This window comes from Aphelocoma coerulescens, chromosome 13, assembly GCF_041296385.1.
Source record: "Aphelocoma coerulescens isolate FSJ_1873_10779 chromosome 13, UR_Acoe_1.0, whole genome shotgun sequence".
Classification (NCBI taxonomy): Eukaryota; Metazoa; Chordata; class Aves; order Passeriformes; family Corvidae; genus Aphelocoma; species Aphelocoma coerulescens.
In genome coordinates this window covers 303,381-309,968 of record NC_091027.1, presented here as the reverse complement: position 1 = coordinate 309,968, position 6,588 = coordinate 303,381, and the positions used below count along the sequence as shown (strand labels likewise).

At 44.0% G+C, this 6,588-nt stretch overlaps 1 protein-coding gene across 3 annotated transcripts in view; it reads right to left on the bottom strand.

Annotated features, from left to right (window-relative positions):
* Nucleotides 1-744: 744 nt before the first annotated feature.
* Nucleotides 745-6,588, bottom strand: part of JAKMIP2 (janus kinase and microtubule interacting protein 2) — a 46,193-nt gene continuing 40,349 nt past the window's right edge. The window contains exons 22-23 of one of the 3 annotated variants that reach the window (XR_011154986.1): nt 6,284-6,437; nt 745-4,965 (exon numbers count right to left, since the gene is read on the bottom strand). The gene's annotated coding sequence lies outside the window, so the exon portion shown is untranslated. Of the gene's footprint in view, nt 6,438-6,588 lie in introns of all 3 variants that reach the window. The other 2 variants (XM_069028862.1, XM_069028863.1) reach the window with 2 other exon arrangements.

Below are 6,588 nucleotides of genomic sequence, written 5' to 3'. Positions count from 1 at the left end.
CCCTCGGACTGGAGATGCCGAACATTTTGTGACATCAACTGCCATGAAGCGCCGCTGTGCACTGTTGAACCACTCTTCAAAATGAAATGATTCTACGATTTAAAATTCATTTTAGGCAGAGAAATTGCAAAGGTTTGATGGGGAGGGAGACGATTCCAGAGTCTGAGCCTGTCACGGGCCGAAGGTGAGGCGCAGACCCCCTCAGTGAAACAGAAGCGGGAGCCAGCCGCGGCCCCATAGCCGGTCACCGCTGTTACGGCTCTGGGGTTATGGTCACTTCCAGGGGTCACTGGTGACTTTTCTGCGCTTCTACCGAGACTTTTCCAAGCCGCGGCTTCCGCCCCCGGCCCGGTGCTACCCCCTGGCGGCAGGCGCGGAGAGCGGCCCCGCCCCGGGCCCCGCCCCGGCCTCAGGCCCAGCTGAAGGTAGCGAGCGGCGGCTTTCTTATTTCAAACTGTGGTTAAGAGCCTTCAAGAACTTCTGACCGTGCGCCACGAACTCCAGAAAGGCAGCAGCTTGCTGTTGTGTTTTGGCTTCTGCACAGGCCTGGCAAACAGCAATAAATTCACCCTTGGCCCCTGCTGGGACTGCTACCTGCCCTCCCTTTTCCTAGTGATCTCCCCAGGACCTCGCTCACCCTTTAATCGAGGTACCCCCCCACCCCAATGTACCCCCCACCCCTTGCTGTGTCACAGCACAGCCCCCCACCCCAGCTGGGCCCCAGCATGTGCCTACGTGGCTCATCTTTAATGTGATTCCTCTAAAAAGACTCCAGACATACTGAATATCTCCGTGAATGTAAAGTGGTAATTTTTTAAAAAAATGCTGCTGTTTTATTTTTTATACAAACTAAAACACCAGAGGTCATTGAATCCTATATTAAATACATAAATTAAAAAATAACCATTCATAAAACTTTACATACAATAAGGATTCTCTCCTACACGTTAATACATATAGTACAGATACATGTCCAGTGTTTATCAAAGGGTCATTCTGCCAAGCCATTTACAATTTTGTTCTGAAATAAACACAAAAAAAAATCTGGAACAAAAAGTATATATAAAACCACAGAGGTGCTGATGTGAGAGAGGGCAGGGGAAGAGAAAACCCTTTGGATCACCAGCAGCTGTGTGTTTGTTCTCTGAGCCCTGCTCATGTCACAAGAGCCTGGCCTGGGCAGTCCTCATGGGATGCCACAGAACTGAAAGCTTTGGGGTTCAGAGGATGTTTCCCACTGAGATGATGGTAGGGGGCTGGAAGATGAACAACACCTAAAAAAAATTCTCCATTGTCCTCCAGGCACATCAGTAAGAGAGGATGGGAGCTGTGAGCCAGGCTGGTAACACTGCAAGAAACACCATTTCCTACTGCAACCCCAATTACCTAAATGCATCTCACATAACCAGGCCCTCATCTGAAGTGCTGAAATTCAAAAAATAGTCTTCAGAATCTCCCAACTTGGTCACTGGAAAAAAAGCAGCAAGTCAAATTGTGGTCAAGCTGATTTGTACTACCTTCTGTGGCTCACCTCCTGCTTTGGAGGGAGGGATAGCCTGGAGTGTTGCTACTCCTGAACAGCCTCGAAGGGATGCATGGGAGGGATCCAGGGCTGTATCTGCTGTCCTCAAAGACTGCAGTAAATTGGTTTTTACTTTTCTGGCTGGTTTTGGGGAGGGGAGGTTGGCTGCAGTGACTAGTGTGAGGGAGGATTCTCAATCCTTTCCTTCAATCAATGTCAGGAACAGCAGAAAGCCCAGGATTAACAGTCCAAGGACAGAGAAGGGTCCAGAAAAAAAGAATCAGAAAACTAGTTGCCCATGAGATATGAAACTAAACCTGGAGGAGTGTACCAGCTGTGGGAGCTAAACAATCTTGATTCAGTTCCCCATGCCTAGATTGAAGTATACTTTCGTAAGTTATAGCAACAATTTCTATATACAACAGGGAATAGGTAAGTATATGCATATATATGTATATATATGTACATATACATATAGATACGTGTATATATAAATATATATATATATATATATACACACACAGACATCAAACTCATTTTGCTCTAGCTGATACCAGAAAATTTGTATTAACTCATATCAGCAAGTATGTTTTAGGCATGGCATGTGTTACGCTGCAAGGAGAGTAAAGCAGTGGTAGTTCAGCTCCCTGGAGGGAAGAACAATCCTTGAAAAGTTTGCAGACCCAGGTATGCTGCGGTCAGACTACCATCCCACATCCCACCCTGAGCCCTTGGGAATGCAATACCTGCATGCATATGTATACACACAGGAGTAAGGGAGGGCAGATCAGACAAAAAAGAGAAATTAAATAAGATAACATGGCTCAGGGAGTCTAAATGATGAAGCCTGCCACAAGACCGGTCAAGTATGTTGTGAAACTTTGTATTTCTATCTGTGCCATAAACCTTCTGTATGATTGCCTGAAATAATTGTTTCTAGTTCTTTTTTTTAAACCAAACCAGTGATGGAAGTTATTGTACCATCAGTGAAACCAAGTGCTGCTCATTCTTCTGCAAGAACTCAGTGCTTTAACTGCCAGCCCTAACACTGGGGAAAGCAGCCTAAAGGTGTGAAATTACCTGATGCTGCAACAGAGGAGAAAAAAGTGAGGTGGGAAGAAGGAATAACCCGAGAGAAACCGCCCTTTTCATAGCTAACAAGCTGTTGTTAAGCTTCTCAGTGATCTCCAGCTGTCACAGGAGTAGGACAACTCTTCCACAGCCTGACTCCAGAGCTTCAGGACTGAACTGCTAGCTCGTGGAAAGCACATGTACGTTTGGGTCAACCTTATCCACAGGGTCTTCTGCTATGGAAAAGCAATTTGAACAAAAAGCATGCAATGTGCCGGCAGTCATGTAACGTATCTGCCTACAAGCATATTTCTTAAAAAAATGAACCAGCAAACATACAGCGCCAGAACTCAGTAAACCCCTTGGCTGAACTAGAGTGCTTCAAGAAGATGTGGTCATTCTATAATTTAAATTAATTTAAAGGAGCAGGAAAAAAAAAATCACTTGATAATAACTTCTAATCTTCGATGGAAGGCTTAACACTATCTCCTGGCACTCAAGAAATAAGGATGGTAGCAGTGGAGAAACTGAGCCCAGAACTGCAATGCAGTTGGGTAAATGGACACTACTGATTAAAAGCTATTCTGGCAAAAAAAAAGGTATCTGTGAGGGGCAGACATCCTTGATACTACAGGAACTTCCTCCCTCCTATGGCTAAGGAACTGCTTTTGATGGGCTGAGCTGCCCTGGCAAGTGACCTCACTGCTTTGTGCCTCAGCTGCTTTGTCTGTAAAAGTAAACAGGCAACCAAAGGAGAAGCTCTTTGAAAAACACTTTAAAAACTTCTGATGTGCCTAAGATGTTGGTACATGTGATCCCTGCTTTGAAGGTGTAAGTAATGCACAAGCTGTATTCTGGCCCTTAATCTTCTAGTTTGTAGTACAGAAATCCATTTCTTCCAGTTAAAATTAAGGCTCCATTGCAGAAGACACAGCCTTGCCACAGGAACCCAAAGTCTGAACAGGCAGGACTCCATTCCCAGGGAAATGAAACCAGAGGCACTGAGAAGTGCACTGTCAGCCCATCAGTGAGAAAGGGAGGGTGGGTGCAGCTGGCTGCACTGCTTCCCTCGGCACAGGACCCTCCCAGTGATTGCTGCAGGCATTATGCTCCTCACGGACGTTTCTGACAGAGTCCTGGGTGCATGGACCTATGACCTCACGGAGGCACCAGGGCTGAGTTCCAGGCTTTGTGATTAAAGAGGTAAGTAATGCTTTGAAATTAAAACTACTTTTAGTTACTCTCAACTGTGGAAAAATCTAAACAGATTAGCAATATTTCTTATTTGTAATAAGGTTGTGTTCACAAAGTTTTTCCCCATTTTTGGTTTATGTATCATTGATCAGGAAGCCAACTAACAAAGTCAGTTGACAAGCTGAACCAAAACATTTTTTCCAAGCTGGGACAAAACAGTTGGAAGCTGAAGCTCTGTGAATCATGTCACATGGATAAGGGGGTTAGCTTTCCTCCCTGCCCTGTCCTCCAACATTTCTTTCTCAGAAGCTACTCTGTAGGTCCAATTCAGTGATCCTCAGTGGTTATTCTATAGTGAAACCAAGTACAGTCGTTATTATCTCAATGGCAGTCTTTAAAGAGTATGAAAAGTATCTGATAATAGACAGGCTGTTCTTCATGGAGGGATGGTGAAGAGAGATAAGGCTTCAACTCCACTGGAAACCCTCCTTATGCCAGACACCCTCTTCTGCCATTCTTTAGCCAAGGCAGGTGGTGCTGTGTTACGATCTCAAGCACAAAACATGGGTGACCTGTCCTGCCCATCCCGCAATAATCCAGACTGCTTTTTTTCCTTTCTTCCTTCCACACTGCAGCTGTCATTTGTTCCTGAGGTTAAAACCAAAGAGGGAGAGCAGGAGTCCCTGCAGCGAGAAAGCCACACAGTTCAAATCGAGCGTTTATTGTCAGCATCTCTTGAGTTTCTCCTACTCTGATCTGTTCAGTTTTGATCCATTTGTCAGATGACAGGGTGACATTTAAATGATTGCCCTGCACAGCAGGAATAGATTTTTCTGTTGTAACTTTGGTTCCATGCCCAAGATACACTGACTTGATCAGCTGAAAGTGGTTCCTTCCCTTTCAGTTCTTCCTAGGTGATGTAGGTTGTCAGTTTATTTTTCTTCCCCTTTTGTAATTTCAACATACGGGATTTCATTAGATGCAGCATATATCATAGGTTTAGACAGGAACTGTCAGGTAACAAATTTTGAGTGATGGCTTTAAAATACAAGGTGGTTGCAGCCTTGGCTACAGGTTGTTCATTTTTATACTTTTGAAAATAGGTGTAAACAATATTCTCTTCATCGAGGGGTGGAAGCATTTGCCTTTATAAGGACTTATCTGTGTGGTCGGGCACTCTAAAAGTTAAAAAAAAAAAAAAAGAACATCTGTATCAGATAAGGTGTAAGTTCCTCTACCTACCTATCCCAGCTTTGCCAAGATACAATCTATCAATCAGGAAGATGAAAAGGTCAATTCTTAGAGCTATCAGTGTGAAACTGGTTTTGTCTGTATGAAAAACTTTTGTGAAAATTCTGTGTATTTTGCTAAGCGTGTCCATTTAAACCCCACAAAGTGCAACCCTGTGGTGCATAAAAGTCCCCATGGGCATCTTCACATGAGTAGTATGCATAAGTTTCAATGACTCTTGAACCAAAGCTGCCTGAAATTCATCCATAACAAGAGCCATGGCAGCAGGCAATATCCTTGGGGTGTCAGAGCAAGCCTAGAATTTTTTTTAATGCAGCACTGAGGCAAACACAAACTGCTGCTGTTCTGAGAAAGCCTACCCTACCTATGGAAAAGAACTTTGGTTCTCAGGTTTGAGACCAGGGAAAAAAGGGCATATTTCGTCTTTGTTATCTCAGCATTCAAGCCTACATAGTAAAATTCATTGGGTGCAAAATCCACACAGTACACACTTCCTTATGTGATCACAAATAAGTGAATATGTATGTTCACAAGCACAGAGAAAATGCAGGTAGGAAAATCCCACATAAACAGGAATTAGCTTCTGGTCTGGATACTGTATACTGCTGCACATGGTTTCCTTTATTTGCACATTCTTGTCCTTTGTTATTGCAGTACAGCAGTGAGTCCTGTGTTCACTCTGGGTGAGAAGGAAACCAGAAAGTATCATCTGTGACCACACTGTGAATTTCTCTCTGCTGGTTAAAAGGTCAGTAAAGGATAAACAGCACCAAGGCATTAACAAAACCAAGGACTTCTCACCATCAAGTGACTCCCTAGGATGAGTTAGGCTTTTTGTTTGTTTTGTCAACGATCTGTTTGAAGTCCCTTATGATAAGGTTAAGACAGTTCATTTGCATTCAGTGGAAGTAAAGCAATTTTACAAAGATTCCCCTGACAATATATAGCTCAATAGTTGCAAGAAGAAGAAATGCTGAAGGAACACTCCCCATGCTGTGCTCACCTTTGCTGGGTAGGCAGGTGGTTTTTAATACAAATGGGTAACACAAATCAATGTTAGTTATTCACTCCAATTCCACGTATTTCAGCCTCGCAAAATATGACTGCGCTAAAATCCCTCTCCATCTTGCCAAGACCATTCCCAAATTGCTTCTGTCGGGAGATTTCCCCTCAGGTACTGAGGGGAGAGGATCCCATAGAGGAAAATGCAGGGGTGAAGGCAGGGGATGAGGAGCTTACCATTACCTTGTTTTTGAGGAACTGCTACAAGACTTGATGCTTTGCACCTGTGGAGTGACTGGCCTTGGTAAAACACTCTACAGGTATCATGCGTGCTGTGATGCTGGGCCTGCTGCAGCTGTCTTTACAGTTCAAGGGAGTTCACAGCAGTGCAGATCCTCTGGAAAAGCATTGAGTTTATATATCCCCGACACACACCTCACCCGTAAGATTTTTCCACTTTCATAGTCAGTGTCCCAATCTCTAAATCACTGTATCTCCACCACTGTCATGGCTCCTTCCTCTGTCATAATCTGTCTTGTTGATCCCGA